Source organism: Schistocerca nitens, chromosome 3 (genome assembly GCF_023898315.1).
Source record: "Schistocerca nitens isolate TAMUIC-IGC-003100 chromosome 3, iqSchNite1.1, whole genome shotgun sequence".
Classification (NCBI taxonomy): domain Eukaryota; kingdom Metazoa; phylum Arthropoda; class Insecta; order Orthoptera; family Acrididae; genus Schistocerca; species Schistocerca nitens.
Window position 1 is genome coordinate 641,321,414 of NC_064616.1, and position 18,678 is coordinate 641,340,091.

Below are 18,678 nucleotides of genomic sequence, written 5' to 3' on the forward strand. Positions count from 1 at the left end.
ATCTGCAAACAATCTAAGAGGACTGCTCAGACTGTTTCCTAGCTCGTTTTTATAGATTAGGAACAGCAGAGAGCATTTAACACTTCCTTGGGGAACGTGAGAGATCAGTTCCGTTTTACTCAATGACTTTCTGCCAATTACTGTGAACTGTGTCGTTTCTGACGGAAATCACGAATCCAGTTGCACAATTGAGATGATATTCCATACGCACTCAATTTGATTAGAAGCCGCTTGTGACGAACGGTATCAGAAGCCTTTTGGATAACCAGATATATGGAATCAATTTAAGATTCCCTGCCGATGGTACTCATTACTTCATGAGAGTGAAGAGCTAGTTATGTCACACAAGAACGATATTTTCTGAATCCGTGCTTACAGTGTATTGACAGATCGTTTTTCAAGAGGTAACTTATAGTGTTCGAATACAGTATATATTCCAAAATCCCACTGCAAATCGACGTCAGTGATACGCATTTGTAATTAATCAGATAATTCATACTTACTTTCTTGAGTATTGGCGTGACTTTTGCAACTTTCCAGTCTTTAGGTACGGATCTTTCGTTGAGCAAAGGGTTGTATATAATCAAGTACGGAGCTATTATATCAGCATACTCTGAAAAGAATCTGATTGCTATACAGTCTGCGCAGGAAGACTTGCCTTTATTAAGTGATTTAAGCTGCTTCGCAACATCGAGGATATCTACTTCAAAATTACTCGTGCTAGCAGCAGTTCTTGATTCGAATTCTGCAATATTTACTTCGTCTTCTTTGGTGAAGAAATGTCGAGTCTGTTAGCATGGTGGTAAAGTAGTTCTTATGCGAATCAGCTTTCTGCTGTTGGCTGTGTGGTAGTTCACCGTGTGAGTTCAATCTGTTTGGACTACTGATGAAGCACGCAAATGGCAGATGATTCACACTCGATAGGGGCATTCGGTACGTGTTTAAAACACGGGTACAGGACATAACACAGAGTTGTCGTGTGCAGGAGTCATTTCTTTTGTGTTTTGAGGAAACTAATGTTTGAAGGAGCGGGATAACCTCGTTGAAATATAATCATTGCTAGTGACATATGCAGCGTAGCATCATATCTACCTGTGGAATTCGCGGGAAATGAATCTGTTTCAAATTAGTGTTTACGTTATTATAAAACGTGACGCCAGAGTGTGTCGTGTTAAGATGTAACACAATTTACTTATCTATTCTGAAGCACGAATGACTAAGAATTTAACAATGCTTAGGAACAAACTGCGAAAATTATTTCGCAAACCTTCCTCTTTGTGTTTATAAGTTAATCGCGAGGAAAGTTACTTAGATTCAGGACCAATAAAATACTAGGAAGCGAAAAGATGAATGAAACACTATTCTCTAAAGGGAGTTCATTCTACTGACCTTAGTAGCAGCGTCACTGAAGCGCAACTTCCTTCCACGTTCCGGCCACAACACCTCTGGAAAGTTCGTTCCCCTCCGGATATTCAAGGTATGTTTTGGGATTAAATATTTGCACAAGGAAAAGAAACAGAATTTCTGATTTCTTACTTGAAGTTGCTAGAGACTTACTATAGGACGCCTTGAGCCAACAGATGATTAAATTCAGGAATGTCCTTTCAGCGGGCTTATTGGAATAAAAAGCTAGTTCATGGAACCTCAGAACTAGTGAAAACTTTGTTCATCATTTTTAGCATCTGACGGCCTTGGGAGCAGTTTCTACTTTTATTGTTTATAAAACAACTTACTTTTCTTATGTCGTGACTTGGTGTTAAGTTCAGTTCAAAAACTCGAATCTAACCTATTGTAATTACAATAGTTACAAAATACTTACTCCCTGAAGTTAATTACCGTACTGTTCAACATAGCAAGCACTTATCCCATGACGTTAACGTTAAAATATGAGTGGACAGAGAAAATGCAAAAACGTGTCGTCATTTAAATTTAAAGTTCAATGTAGTTACTTCCAAAATGTAATGTCAGATTCATGTTTTGTTTGAGTAACAATTTTGAGTTAAGTAACGTTGCATGGAAAACTATATATTTCAATTTCAGTGCTATCCTAATTTCAGAGAACCTAATACACAAGTACATGACCATTTCTGATGTTGCTTGACATTTTAATTTCACTGCCCATCTGTATAATGCCTTAAATAAATATTTGTCTTCTCAGAAATGCAGAGGCAGTACTATAACTGAGGCAGGGATTAGTACAACTCACCTTGAGAATTTCTGCCTGGAAATCTGCTACATTTAAAATCGGTCACTAGTCCCAATACGACAATTATCTGCTTTATGCTTTAACCAGTATCTTCTTTCGTGAAACTCATTGGCTTTAGTAAAGACTAAATGATTAAACAAGAAGTATCTTCCTATGTGTAGATCACCACCTAAATATGTTTTCATATAGCAAAATTAGCTACTCGTATAATGACTAAATCATTTAAAAATTTCTACACAAATCATTCGTGGAGTAGCAACAGATCGCATTCCCTTCACTAAAGCATTCGAGAAAATATTACTGAGATTTGTGGCTTCTGTAGTTTATTCTTAACTACACCTGACAGAACAAAGCCAGCTTTTATTGAAACTGTCACATTAAAATTGCGTAAGAAAAAGTACGGCAATCATACGAGCACATTGGTCAATATATTGCAGTCATGCTTAACAAATTAAGTTTTTTTCAATCAGAACGGATTCAGTATAAAAAAGGAAGAATGATATGAGAAATTCAATTCTTAATTGTTCCAGAAGCGCCAAAAGAATTATATTTCCTCTTTCTCGTAGTGAAGATTACGTTCAATATTCAGTAGTATGTTTCCCTCGAGGAAATATCAGGTTTTGATACAATTACAATAACTGTACGGTTGAGATAAAATATCTTAACAACTTTCACAATATTTCTCTTACAGTATAAACACACATAATTCGAATAGAATTAACCCTATAAGTAACAAACGAAATGTACAGTATTTGATCAAATTTAAAAATTTCACATATCTTGTCGTTAACAAGAATGAACAATGTCGGTCTGTTTTTCCCACAACAATTTTGTTCTTCCTTCAACTGTTTCTGCTTCGGGTACTACCGCTGTAATCCTGAGTGAGAACTGTTAATGCACCAGAAAAGAAGAATTGATACGTACCGAGACTCGAGTAGCAGTAACGCTAGTCTACTGTAGCGACCGCAGGTCGATACTGCCGCGTGCAGGAAAGTCTCGTTTATGCAGAGTTGGGGAAGGTACTACTCGTAAATGTGTAACGGGCTGACTTCGACTCGATAGTTGCGGAGCGTCCTCGGCGAACACAGCAGGTGGACTTCTGTACCTCATGTAGTAGCCAGTTTATCATTTAGTCTATCTACACTGAATTCATTGTCAGGCAAAGTTTGAAAATTAACAAATTACTTTTATTTCAACAAAGCACGCACATCGCGCGTCTCATTATGCGATAGGGATATTATTTCCTAGTTTTTTAGTGTTAAACTCTCGCCGACCGGTTTGGAGCATTGAGAGATTCTGGAACACAGCGAAGGAAAGCGCTCCGCCACAGAATATAATTAGCTTTATGTTCTGCAGAACACGACGCCTGTTTCACACAAAGCGTGCTGCCTAGGCAGCCCGTCTATCCTACCGCTAGATTTGATGGCACAAAGCACCTGCAGAATCTCGACGAATAGCAAACACTATCAGGGTTCTCCTTTGTCAAAGTTCTAAGTTCACTTTTTAGAAAGTGTACATCTCGCTAAGTTACCTAAGGATGTTAACCTCTAAATACGTGAATAAATTTCCACTTGGAAGAAAAAAGAAAAAAGTGTATTTTGTAATCTGTAACGAAGTGTCAGAGAGTACATGAAACCAAATCTAAGACGTGTTGGAATTGTGAGGTATAACAGGGTATTTCACATATTTAGGATAACAGGCATTTGAGACACTGAAAACTTATTATACTTCATTTAATAACAGATTTATATTTAACATTAAGATGATACATTGTTCCTCTGGATTTGAGTTCTAATAGGACATTCTTTTACCATGGGTAATTTCGGGACTGAATCAGACTCTCTCCGCTGTTGGCACACGAGTTTTGAAATATTCATTTCGTGGAGTTTAAGCCCTCGGGGTCCATCGCTAGTAAAACAAAGACTTCAGAGTATTAACAGTTCATCTGAATTTCCACATCCCGATAAAAGTGAAATGTAATCATTCAAATCAGTGTTGAGCTTGGATGTTCATATGAATTATTGGAAACTTCGTATAAATTAAAGTATATATATCGTAAATAATGAACACAATTTATCACTGAAGTATTCTGGTTCTACAAATCAACGGAAGTATTTGTTTTTACTTCACTTGATTTCATCTCTTGCGTGCTCCCACAAAAGTTCACAAATACCTAATGATGCGTATTTTACACAAACAGTATTTTCGAATTCAGGTGCACGTGCAGTTACTTTATTACATAAACATGTGATGTACGTCACGTCATAGATAATACAGAACAAATAAATAATTTTCAGAGCTGACGTTACCTTTGTGTTTAGATGTAATTCTCAAAAGAAAGACTATAACTTCTCGTGTGGTTGTGTGTGTGTGTGTGTGTGTGTGTGTGTGTGTGTGTGTGTGTATGTCGCAAACAAAGGCGCGAAATGCAAGTCATTCTAGAAGCACCCGAAACACTCAGCAAATTGTCAGCACATGTCAGAGGCACTGGTAGGTTCGTTGTAGACTTTGCTCTTCAGCCACTGGCCCTCAAAAATTGTCAACCTTCCATTTATTAGCACCGCTCTGATATGATGCGAATTCGCGACACACAACACTGAGGGATTAAAAAATTATTCCTGAGTTCCCAAACAAGTACAACCGCGATTTACGTCTGTGACCTTGTCAAAAGTGTATTACTTTTATACAGGTATTTGTAGAATATTCTGAAAATGATGTCTACTCCAATCTATCTCTTACATTCCATTTTATTCCCCGTTTGCCTTTTACCGTTTCTCTAGGGGGTCAGCAATAATACACATCGGTTTTGGCAGTGTTAGTGGCATTTTGTGGCCGGATGCCCTTTCAGTATAGATTCTAATAGGAATTTCATCGGGATCCTTGTTCAGTTTTAATGATTTCGTCTGTTTCTCAACGCCACCGACAATAATATCTATTTCATTCACCTCCCAGTGGTACGGGGCTGAAACCGGGGCATTCCTCATGGGTTTTCCTTTGCAAAAGATCATTTGAAAACGGAGTGAAGCATTTCAGCTTTTGCTTTGTTACCCTCACCTTCAGTTACTGTCTCTACTGGACACTAACATTGGTGTCACTAACAACCTTTACGTACGACCAGAATATCTTTGTGTTTTGTGAAAGATCTTTCACTAATATTCTGCTATCGTAGTCATTGGAAGATGCACGCATGACTCACTTGACAGCCAAAAGCGTTTCATTCCATCTATAGTTCTGTGCTTTGTTTTGCATCCAAACACATCAAAAAAAGTTTTGCATCACCTCGGTTCTACGAGTTACTGAACCTGTACCGAAAATTGTAATAGAGATCAACATAAACATCATTTCCGCCCTTTTTATTGCTCATGAAAACCAAACATTGCATGTTGTACCACCGTGCAGTGAGACCGTCAGAGGTGGTGGTTCAGACTGCTGTACACACCGGTATCTCTAATACCCAGTAACACGTCATCTTGCATTGATGCATGCCTGTATTCGTCGTGGCATACTATCCAAAAGTTCATCAAGTCACTGTTGGTCCAAATTGTCTTGGCGTAGATCCCTCAGAGTGGTTGGTGGGTCACATCGTCCATAAACAGACCTTTTCAATCTATCCTAGGCATCAAACTTCCTGGCAGATTAAAACTGTCTGCCCGACCGAGACTCGAACTCGGGACCTTTGCCTTTCGCGGGCAAGTGCTCTACCATCTGAGCTACCGAAGCACGACTCACGCCCGGTACTCACAGCTTTACTTCTGCCAGTATCTCGTCTCCTACCTTCCAAACTTTACAGAAGCTCTCCTGCGAACCATGCAGAACTAGCACTCCTGAAAGAAAGGATACTGCGGAGACATGGCTTAGCCACAGCCTGGGGGATGTTTCCAGAATGAGATTTTCACTCTGCAGCGGAGTGTGCGCTGATATGAAACTTACTGGCAGATTAAAACTGTGTGCCCGACCGAGACTCGAACTCGGGACCTTTGCCTTTCGCGGGCAAGTGCTCTACCATCTGAGCTACCGAAGCACGACTAACGCCCGGTACTCACAGATACTGGCAGAAGTAAAGCTATGAGTACCGGGCGTGAGTCGTGCTTCGGTAGCTCAGATGGTAGAGCACTTGCCCGCGAAAGGCAAAGGTCCCGAGTTCGAGTCTCGGTCGGTGCACACAGTTTTAATCTGCCAGGAAGTTTCATATCAGTGCACACTGCGCTGCAGAGTGAAAATCTCATTCTGGAAACATCCCCCAGGCTGTGGGTAAGCCATGTCTCCGCAATATCCTTTCTTTCAGGAGTGATAGTTCTGCAAGGTACGCAGAAGAGCTTCTGTAAAGTTTGGAAGGTAGGAGACGAAGTACTGGCAGAAGTGAAGCTGTGAGGGCCGGGCGTGAGTCGTGCTTCGGTAGCTCAGATGGTAGAGCACTTGCCCGCGAAAGGCAAAGGTCCCGAGTTCGAGTCTCGGTCGGGCACACAGTTTTAATCTGCCAGGAAGTTTCATATCAGTGCACACTGCGCTGCAGAGTGAAAATCTCATTCTGGAAACATCCCCCAGGCTGTGGGTAAGCCATGTCTCCGCAATATCCTTTCTTTCAGGAGTGATAGTTCTGCAAGGTACGCAGAAGAGCTTCTGTAAAATTTGGAAGGTGGGAGACGAAGTACTGGCAGAAGTGAAGCTGTGAGGGCCGGGCGTGAGTCGTGCTTCGGTAGCTCAGATGGTAGAGCACTTGCCCGCGAAAGGCAAAGGTCCCGAGTTCGAGTCTCGGTCGGTGCACACAGTTGTAATCTGCCAGGAAGTTTCATATCAGCGCACACTCCGCTGCAGAGTGAAAATCTCATTCTGGAAACATCCCCCAGGCTGTGGGTAAGCCATGTCTCCGCAATATCCTTTCTTTCAGGAGTGCTAGTTCTGCAAGGTACGCAGAAGAGCTTCTGTAAAGTTTGGAAGGTAGGAGACGAGGTACTGGCAGAAGTGAAGCTGTGAGTGCCGGGCGTGAGTCGTGCTTCGGTAGCTCAGATGTTAGAGCACTTGCCCGCGAAAGGCAAAGGTCCCGAGTTCGAGTCTCGGTCGGTGCACACAGTTTTAATCTGCCAGTAAGTTTCATATCAGCGCACACTCCGCTGCAGAGTGAAAATCTCATTCTGGAAATATCCTAGGCATGTTCCATAGGGTTGGTGTCTGGAGAACATGCTGGCCACTCTAGTCGAGTGATATTGTTATCAGCCTGCCGGTGTGGCCGTGCGGTTCTAGGCGCATCAGTCTTGAACCGCGTGACCGCAACGGTCGCAGGTTCGAATCCTGCCTCGGGCATGGATGTGTGTGATGTCCTTAGGTTAGGTAGGTTTAAGTAGTTCTAAGTTATAGAGGACTGATGACCACAGATGTTAAGTCCCATAGTGCTCAGAGCCATTTGAACCATTTTTGATATTGTTATCCTGAAGGAAGTCATTCACAAGATGTGCACGATGGGGGCGTGTATTGTCGTCCATGAAGACGAATGCCTCGCCAATATACTGCCGATATGGTTGCACTGTCGGTCGGAGGATGGCATTCACATATCGTACAGCCGTTACGGCGCCTTCCATGACCACCAGCGGCGTACGTCGGCCCCCACATTACGCCATCCCAAAACAGCAGGGAACCTCCACCATGCTGCACTCGCTGGACAGTGTGTCTAAGGCGTTCAGCCAGACCGGATTGCCTCCAAACACGTCTCCGACGATTGTATGGTTGAAGGTGTATGCGAAACTGATCGGTGAAGAGGATGTGATGCCAAAACTGAGTGGCCCATTTGGCATGTTGTTGGGCCCATCTGTACAGCGCTGCATGGTGTCGTGGTTGCAAAGATGGACCTCGCGTTGGACGTCGGGAGTGAAGTTGCGCATCATGCAGTCTATTGCGCACGGTTTGAGTCGTAACACGACGTCCTGTGGCTGCACGATAACATTATTCAACATGGTGGCGTTGCTGTCAGGGTTCCTCCGAGCCATAATCCGTAGGTAGCGGTCATGCACTGCAGTAGTAGCCCTTGGGCGGCCTGGGCGAGGCATGTCATCGAAAGTTCCTGTCTCTCTGTATCTCCTCCATATCCGAATAACATGGCTTTGGTTCGCTCCGAGACGCCTGGATACTTCCCTTGTTGAGAGGCCTTCTTGACACAAAGTAACAATGCGGACGCGATCGAACCACGGTACTAACCGTCTCGGCGTGGTTGAACTACACACAACACGAGCCGTGTACCTCCCTCCTGGTGAAATGACTGGAACTGATCGGCAGTCGCACCCCCTCCGTCTAATAGGCGCTGCTCGTGCACGGTTGTTTACATCTTTGGGCGGGTGACTTCTCTGAACAGTCAAAGGGACTGTGTCTGTGATACATTATCCACAGTCAACGTCTGTCTTCAGGATTTCTGGGAACTGGGGTAATGCAAACAATTTTGTGATGTGTATATTATGCAGTAGTCAGTTTGCATGCCGCCGGGTGGCGTTACGGGCACGTGACGCGGTAACGAATCTATATAAACGGAGCAGACACGCACGGGGAATCACCGTAGCGAAGATAGGGCTGCAAATTGAGAAATCCATCGAGATAAGCGACTTTGACAAAGGGCAGATTATTATTACGCAGAGTCTGTGCTCGAGTATCTCGAAAACGGCGAATCTAGTCGAATGTTCACGTGCTACTGTCGTGAGCATGTACGGAAAGAAGTAGAAGAACAGTGAAACTATCGCTAGACGCTAAATGGTTGGACGTCCACGTCATCTTTCAGAGTATAATTGTCCGTGTCTCGGAGCCAGAACCGTGCTCTGCTACAGTGGTTTAAGGATGTTATAGTAAACTCACGTTAATGTATCGCGACCAAATTCGCATGACGTAAACGCTATGGAACACTTTTCAGTCGTTATCGGGCACCATGACCGCGTACGCAAATCAGCGGGCCGTTATTTACGCGAATTACGTGACCTGTGCGTAGACATCTAATGCCACATACCTCCACAAACCAACCAACAAACTTTCGGTTCCCTGATACACAGAATCGGTGATGTCTCTCGGACAAACTAGCTATTAAGCGGGTGATCATCGTGTTTAGGCTCATTAGCGTATATTTTATCTGCTCACTGGAGAGTATTAGAAAAATGGTGAAAAATCTGAACTGACAAGCAGTTGGGTAAATTCGACATATCTCGCGAAAACCATATTAAAAAATAACTAAAACCGTTATTTGGGGAAGGATCTAGCAACATTATTCAGCTCTCCACATCTACGAGGGCATGCTGAAAAATGATGGCTCTGAATGTTGTATGTAGAAAAAAGAAAAGGTTCAGATGGCTCTGAGCACTATGGGACTTAACATCTATGGTCATCAGTCCCCTAGAACTTAGAACTACTTAAACCTAACTAACCTAAGGACATCACACACATCCATACCCGAGGCAGGATTCGAACCTGCGACCGTAGCGGTCGCGCGGTTCCAGACTGAAACGCCTAGAACCTCTCTGCCACACCGGCCGGCTTTTCCCAACAAGAGACCATATTGTTTATACCGTCAGTTTAGAATGTTTGACTCTGTTAATGGAGCCACAATCTCACCTCTTCACTACTATCAAAGCGAAGCTTTCGATAGTCTTCTTTAAGTTTTGGAATCAAAGGAAAATCGAATGAGGGCAAGTTGGGTGTGTAAGGAGAATGATTGATGACAGCGGATCCAAGGCTTCGGATTGTTACAGATGTTGCAGCGGGCTCTGTGGTCTGGCATTGTCGTGCTGAAGGAGCGGTGCTCCATGTGTGGGCGAAATCTTTGAAATCGAAACGTCATTACAGTACCCTGTTTCTCGCGCACCGACATAGTTAGCTTACACACCGCCATGTTACACGTAGCCCTCTAGCGACAGAGCGCTGCAAACGTGCATACATGAAGAATAAGGACGTAGAATGTTAATAACGTTTGTTTCATTTTAAAACCTTTAAGAGTTTGCAAGCGGTCGCTTGCTTTAATCGTAAATATATTTCCAAGTGATCGTGAATGTTATTCTCTTTACATAAAGGAAAGTATTATCCTCTCAACAGTCTTCAAATCATGAGGTACATTAGTAATTTTTATACATGAAATTAGTGAATTTACTCATGGCACTTTTGTTGTTCACTGGGGTCACTTTCAGAACTCAAATTAATAATCAAATTAACTAATTTAATACGATTGAATTTTTAATTGCTGGTGTCTCCATGTCTCACCACAATAAAATAAAAGCATTGAATAGTTGAAGGCCGGCCGAAGTGGCCGCGCGGTTCTGGCGCTGCAGTCTGGAACCGCGAGACCGCTACGGTCGCAGGTTCGAATCCTGCCTTGGGCATGGATGTGTGTGATGTCCTTAGGTTAGTTAGGTTTAACTAGTTCTAAGTTCTAGGGGACTAATGACCTCAGCAGTTGAGTCCCATAGTGCTCAGAGCCAATAGTTGAAGGATTATGAATAAGAACAGTGATGTATTTAAGTTTACAAAAATAAGGACAAGTTTTATTCATCCTTGTATAACTGCAATCGAGCTGATATATCTTACAAAAAAATGACAAACATAATCAGAAAAAGGGTGGTGCTTGATTGGTAATGCAGTCATTGGGGTGGAAACTATACAAAGTCTCCACTGAATTAATTGCATTTACAATGCAATCAGACTTTGCTAACATGAATCCACTGTGAGACGAAATTCTGTTCAAATGGAATCAGCTACGACCAAGTACACCACAAACTACGGTTCACGGAGAAAATGAAGCTGTGAATATAATTTAACAACCCCACGCCGGTGCAGCAATACTTTACCCATTCACTTCAGGCGGCAGCAGAGAACGGCATGAGATGAGCGGCGCGCTGCGGCAGCTGTAAATATTCTGATACTTCCGCGAAAACTAGCAAACTACGCGGTCTGGCTTTCTGATTATTAGAACGCGGGAAACTTTCCTATCAGAGCCCTGAAATCCCGGCGGATTTCAGTGTTAGATTGACCAATTCACTGGTCTGGCCACCCAATTTAACTCACAGACACGACTGCGCGTGCTGGAATTGGCAAACGTCATACAGCCGATTCAGGACGAATAAGTTCACCCTCGTTATATGGAGTAAGCCTCTGCTTTGCATATCCCGAGAGGAGCCAGCTAGTGACGAGAAAACTCTTTTGTCTGAAAAAAGAAGATTTTCGACTAGGGAGGCGTCGTTCTCACGGCAAGCATGACCATGTTTCGGCAAAAAACGTCTACCTACATGGGACAATAGTCCCTCATTTATGGAGAGTTCTAATCTTACCAGGATCACCGTTTCCAATTTCTGAAAGAAGACTGTTAAGTTTCCCAGACAGTCGTTCTCGTAAAATATATGTTTTTGCCGCTCACTAAAAGAACATGACGACTCCCTGGTATCAGGTGAGTTACAGTCTTGCTTTCACTAAAGAGGTGCACCAGCCACTGTGTTCGTATCGTCTCAGCTTCTAACATGAGAATGCTTGTAGTTTTATGACCATCCCACTGTTTGCACAAAACCACAGCAGTCTCTCTTAAATGTCTTCCTCCACGCACTTTCCGCCAACTGGCTGCGTACGCAATGGTCTTTCACCTGGAACAGGTAAAATGTTTTGCTAACCAGCGCTCTCCACCTTCGACCCTAACAAGGGAACCTCCCCATCGCACCCCCCTCAGATTTAGTTATAAGTTGGCACAGGGATAGGCCTTGAAAAACTGAACACAGATCAATCGAGAAAACAGGAAGAAGTTGTGTGGAACTATGAAAAAAATAAGCAAAATATACAAACTGAGTAGGCCATGCGCAAGGTTGGCAAATCTAGGAGAATGTCAGCTTGCGAGCGCCATGGTCCCGTGGTTAGCGTGAGCAACTGCGGAGCGAGAGGTCTTTGGTTCAAATTTTCTCTCGAGTGAAAAGTTTAATTTTTTATTTTCAGACAATTATTAAAGTTCAGGCACTCACACATAATCAACTTCGCTCTCCAAAATTCCAGGACATGTTTAGATTTGCTTGGACATATGCAGAATTTGACGGTCTACACACGGAAACATTTGAAAACGTAAAAAAAACATATGTTTTGACAGAACACAGGGAAAACTGTGCGACTGTGAAACTGTTGCATTCATTTGTTGCAGTTTATGTGACAAACTCTTATGTTTTCATCACTTTTTTGGGAGTGATTATCACATCCACAAGAAAACCTAATTCCGGCAAGGTAGAAGAATCTTTTTACGCATTCGCCAAGTGTGCAAGTTAGGTGGGTCGACAACATATTCCTGTCATGTGACGCACATGCCGTCACCAGTGTCGTATAGAATATATCAGACGTGTTTTCCTGTGGAGGAATCGGTTGACCTATGACCTCGCGATCAAATGTTTTCGGTTCCTATTGGCAGAGGCACTTTCTTTCGTCTACTAATCGCACGGTTTTGCGGTGCGGTCGCAAAACACTGACACTAAACTTATTACAGTGAACAGAGACGTCAATGAATGAACGGACAGATCGGAACTTGGCGAAAATAAAAAAAGTAAGATTTTCACTCGAGGGAGGACTCGAACCAAGGACCTCTCGTTCCGAAACTGCTCGCTCTAACCACGGGACCACGGCGCTCCTCAACTCGCATTAACCTTGATATTACATATCTTGCACATGGACTACAGAGTTTGTATATTTTGCTTATTTTTTCATAGTTTCACACAACTTCTTCCTGTTTTCTCGATTGATCTGTGTTCAGTTTTTCAAGGCCTATCCACTGCGTCAGTTTATAACTAAATCTGAGGGGGGTGCGATGGGGAGGTTCCCTTGTAAGAGGGAGGAGTGGAGTGCCATTGCCCGAAGTCCCTCTGCGGGTGCAATTCACAGAGTGCTGTTTCCCCAAATCACTTGCACAGCCAGGTCACTGGACACAACATTTATGGCCTGCAATCCATCTTTCTCCCTGTTCTCCATCGCCTCCACTATGGCCCCTCAGGTACAAGTTCTCTACAGGCTACACATGCAGTTATATGCACATTTTGCCCACAGTTTCCTCATGTAAAAAAAGTCATAAACATCACTACCAAATATAGTACTGGGTAACATGGAGGTCATGACCTAAAATATGAATAATTGTCTGACCGACAGTGTAGTTAAAGTGAGAGAGTGGCGTGCCACCTCTCAAATTCTCACATATACAATTCGGGGGCAATACTTTTCAACATGCCCACGTACATTTACTCGCCGACTCCGCAAACCACTGCTAGTGTTTCCCTTTTCTTTTCGACTCTTAAATAGAGCAAAACGGTTGTCTACATGTTTCTGCACGAGTCCTAATTTCTCTGAGCTTGTCTTCACCGACCTTGCACGAGATGTATGTTGGTTACAGTAGGATCGTTCTACAGTCTATCGCAAATTGCGGTTCTCTAAGCTTTTTCTAAAGTATTTCACGAAAGGAATATGGTATCACCTTTAGATATTCCCATTTAAATTCATTGTGCATTTCCGTAATACTCGTATGTTGATCGAATCTACTGGTAACAAATCTAGCAACAACCTACAGAACCGCTTCGATGCCCTCCCTCAACACGCTAGGTAGTGATCCCAAACAATCGAGCAGAACTCAAAAATGAGTCGCTCAAGCGTTTTGTACCCTGTCTCCTTTGTACGAGACTAGTCTTCTAAGTACGATGACTACACTAGAAAATAAAAGAAACAAGAGTTCGCAAACAAAATACATGACTTGCCTTCAAAGTAATCACCTTTAGCTACAACTCAGTTTTGACATCGGTTGTGAACCTGCTGGAAACTGTCAGCAAAGGCTATTTGTTGAATCGCTCGAAGCATAGTGGTCATGCGTTGTTGCATATCCGCGTCATTACAGGAGATGAGGCCTCTTGCTACCAATACGATCCAGAGACCAATCGACAGACGGGCAGAAATTCATGATACATCAAGCCCTTGCTTTCGAAAAAAAGTTCAACATCGTCTTAACCTTGGATTTTGTCAGCCGACTTTCTTTGTGTGGCGGGGGAGACGATGAACACCTGCCACAGACTGTCGCGTGGCCTCCGGATCGTATTGGCAGCACCAAGTCTCATTTTCTGTAATGACGCACATATCCGACAACGCGTGACCACGGTGCTTCGAGTTCCACACGAAGTGTTTGTTGATAATTTCCAACAACTTTACAGCTTATGTCAGATCTGTGTTGTAGCTAATATTGATCTATTTGAAGGTCGGTAAAGGTATTTTGTTTGTTACTCTTATTTCATTTATTTTCTGAGACCATTCACCGAACTTTCCAGACGCACCTTTTAGGTGAGCAACGCTTTCCTAATAATCTGCCAATACACCAAAGGCGTCCATTCACCTGCCGTACAACCGACCTATCGTGCTCGTTCCGTTTCATGTCGCTTTCCAGCTTCACGCTTTATGCATTGAATAGAGGAGGCTGTGACAAACAACAGACCACTAATACTGTATTCGAACATTACATATACATCCACACCTACACGTATACTCTAGAAGCCACCTTATGATTAACCATGGAGGGTACTTCGTACAGATTTTTCTGCTCCAGTAGTGAATGGTTCGCTGGGAAGAACGAGTTTTGGTAAGCTTCGCGTGGGTTCCAATCTCTCTGGTCTTTTCGCGAGCTACCCGTAGGAGGAAGCGACATATTGGAACTTTAACAGTAAAACACACGGTGATGCAGAACGCCTCTCTTGCAGTGTCTGCCACTGGAGCTGGTTGGGCGTCTACGTGACGCATTGGCCCTTACTAAATGAACCGGTGACGAAACGTGATGCTCTTCTTTGGGTATTTTCTATTTCCTCTATTAATCCTATATCGTACGGATCCCAGACTGATGAGCAATGTTAAAATATTGGCCGGACGGATGTTTTTGTAAGCTACCGCCTTTGTCGATAGACTACGTTTCCTAAGGATTCTTCCAATTAATCTGTCTGGCACCTGCCTTACCCATGATTCATTTAATGTTGCCATTCCACTTCAGATCGATACTTACTCATACACCCATGTGTTTTATGGAAGTACCTGCTTCGAGTGACTGTTTCGTTATTGTGTAATCATACGTACACAGTAATGGGTGTTTCTGTCTATGTATACGGAGTACGTTACATTTGTTTATGTTGGGGGTCACTTGCCACTTCCTGCACCGTGCGTCAATCCTCTATGGTTCTTCCTACATTTCTCTACAGTTTTATAGTGTTGTGAATTCTCTGTATACAACAGCATCATCCGCAAAAAGCCTCACGAAACCACAGACGTTACCTATTAGGTCATTTATATGTGTTGTGGGGAGTAATTATCTTCTAACACTCCTTTCGCGGACGACTAAAGCCACTTTTACGTCTGAAGACTTCTCTCGGTTGGGAATGACGTTCTGTGTTCTGTTTGCTAGAAACTCGTCAGTCCACATGACCACGCGAAGAAGTACAAACCAGGGCAACAAGATGAATACAATCACTAACTACTCTGATAGTGCTGATACCAACAGGTTTAAATGCTGCCTAACTTGCAAATCTTTACTCGACTTATTATCTAACTCCAGGCTCCATCAGAACGTCTGTAGTCACTGGCTGCTCTTTCCAAGTGTGTCTCTAAATTCACAGACGTCCGCCGGTTGCTGTGTCCAGAGTCAGTTCATTATGGAGGGAGGGCAAGTGACCAATCCCTGACGCCCGCTAAAAATTGTGGGCCACTAAGTTAACCAGAGGCGTTGGGAAAGCTGGGGTGGCCGTTGTCCCCAGGGTCTTTACGAACAGAGAAAAGTTCCAGAAAGTTCTAGAAAGTTTTTCGGAGAATTCTACTGGGTCAATCAAAGGCCTCGATTTTAAAAATTGCGGAAAGGGTCACGTCTGCTGTTATTACTTGCTCCCATCAGCCAGGCATAAAAAAGCCTTACCCCTTTCAGTGTTTATATTAAAATTAATATCACTTCTTATCATTTTTGTTTCAGATAGACGGTAAAGACAGCGTGATGTAGCCCTGAATCTTTAAAATTAGGTGCTTACTTTGGTTGAAATATAGACGTTTACGACAGCACTCAGCCTTCACGTTCAACAATCTCACCTTGTATTTTATTCACCACAGGTTTAACAAGAAAATTTGCTATATTTCCCTCCAATTGTTCCATCCGTTCACGATATTAGACCACGCATTCAGTAGGTCCTACTAATTTACGTGTATTTTATTACAAGGGGCCAACGGCTTTGCCGCAGTGGTAACGCCGGTTCACGTCAGATCACCGAAGTCAGGCGCTGTCGGGCTGGGCTAGCACTTGGATGGGTGACCATCCGGTCTGCCGAGCGCTGTTGGTACGCGAGGCGCACTCAGCCCTTGCGAGGCAAACTGAGGAGCTACTTGATTGAGAAGTAGAGGCTCCGGTCTGGGAAACTGATATACGGCCGGGAGAGTGGTGTGCTGACCACATGCCCCTCCATATCCGCATCCAGTGACGCCTGTGTGCTGAGGATGACACGGCGGCCGTCGGTACCTTTCGGCCTTCATGACCTGTTCGGGCGGAGTTTAGGGCCTCTAGGCAGCAATCTTTCCTGCAGAAAAGTTGTAACTGAAAGTTGTTGAGATAGAGGTAGAATAGTAGTATACTTTAAAAAACGGATATAGTTTTAACACACAAACTTCATTTTCATACATTTGTGAACAAAGCATGTGTTCAGTGAAAAAGATTATGCTGAAACGATATCCAGGTGTGGTTGGGTTTTCTATATATAATCTACAGCCAAGCGAATTTTTTATTTATCATAATGATGTTTGGAGAAAATGTTTAAAAAATCGTCAGAATTGAATGATATTTTATAATATTCCACATAGTAACATAGGAACGAGTAAATGTACCCTACAACGAAACATAAGATGCTCACAATCAGTATTACGCTATGCCGCTATGTACTGCTGTATGAAAATACAGATGTCTTCTATCATAGATAAAATATATTCGTGCCAATTACTATACAAGCATCACGAGATAGTCTTCAGCCGAAACATGTTTCCTGAATCATTTAAAGCAAGTTCCAAGATGTTCAAACCAATTCCTAGCTTGCAGAAGGCCGCCGTTCGAAACGTCCCACGATATTTCATCTAGTCGCCTGCCAGTCATCCTCAGATAAGTCATCGAAGACTTCGATGCCTCACCTCAAGATGACTAGCAGGTGTGCAGTTGGAATATCGGGGGATGTATTGAACGACGACCGGCTGCAAGCCCGAAATTTGTTTGAACAGTCAGTTTGCCGGGAAAATTTTAAAATTCATAAGTTCCAGGATGCTTTCTTTGAAAAGGACACGGCCGACTTCCTTCTCGACGTTTATTATTTATTTTTATTTATTTATCTCTCTTCCATTGGCCTTCTCCATCCTGCGGGTCTAAGGCGGGTTGTTACGTTCAGTATTTCTTTCAGTATGATATTGAATGTACAATATTAAACGTCTACAGTGAAGTTGTACAGCCTTATCAAGAGAAAAATGTATAAATGAAAAAGCAAGAAGACTGAAGTAAAAGTGAAAGAAAACCCCACGCCCACAGGACCCTCTGTTACAATGGGAACCAGCAGTCTTCGAGTTGCTTAAGTCTGTTGACCATGCAATTCTCTACATCTACTGCCACACGATCCTTCATGGCTCGGTAGCACTCGGGCCTTCACATTACCATTTTGGTTCCTGTGAATAATTTTCTTTTGGTGCAGTTTAAGCAATCATGCACTCTAAATAAACACTTTACATCATTAATTAACCTACTCATCAGTATCCCATTTAGACTCATCATCATGTCCTTCCCTTCCGAACTTTGAATGTCCAATGAGAATTCGTCCTCACTGTTCCATTGTCATTCTGCCGCTGCCCTTCTTCTTGTACGCACACGCTCTAAACGTCGTTAATCTTGACCCATTTGGTTATGAGGTATATCGGCCCGTTCTTCGTCATCAGTATCCCATGTTCCCCATGGTAAAACTCATACAGCAGTGCTCTCGATATCCTATTGGCAGCCGAGTTCAGCAAATTCCATCTTTCGGTATCTGGATCTATTATATCAAAGTTCATATCATCCGGTCCGTTCCCATTCCTAGTTGGTGTAAATTACAGTGAAGCAGGTTTATCTGATTCGAGCTTGTGCTCCGCCTCCACTGACCTCGTCGTCGATGGGACATTAAATCTTAATCTTTCTTCTATCCTGTTCATCTGCTGACTGAATCTCAGACATTTACAGTGACTGTAAGTTACATTTGTTGGCAGGCCTTGGACAGAAGTGGTACCTGTAGTGCAGAGACTAACTCTTCATGTGGATGAATATTGTACTTTTTGAATAAAGTTTCAGGGATATCTTAAAGGCTTGGTGCTATGAGAGGTTCCACAATTTACGTGCTGTAAAAGTCAGTGTCGTTAGTCTCTATTGTTTAAACGAATCGCTCATGTTCATAATAGTATTCCACCCCATCACTCCAGGCAAGTGTTTG

The 18,678-nt window shown here is 43.0% G+C and overlaps 1 protein-coding gene and 2 non-coding genes across 3 annotated transcripts in view; all 3 read left to right on the forward strand.

Moving 5' to 3' along the window:
* LOC126248595 (rho guanine nucleotide exchange factor 17) overlaps nt 1-18,678 on the forward strand; it is a 650,439-nt gene that overhangs the window by 246,067 nt on the left and 385,694 nt on the right. The window lies entirely within an intron of this gene.
* Trnas-cga (transfer RNA serine (anticodon CGA)) lies at nt 6,294-6,367 on the forward strand. The gene has a single exon. It is a non-coding gene; the product is annotated as a tRNA-Ser (tRNA).
* Nucleotides 6,897-6,970, forward strand: Trnas-cga (transfer RNA serine (anticodon CGA)). Its single transcript has one exon. It is a non-coding gene; the product is annotated as a tRNA-Ser (tRNA).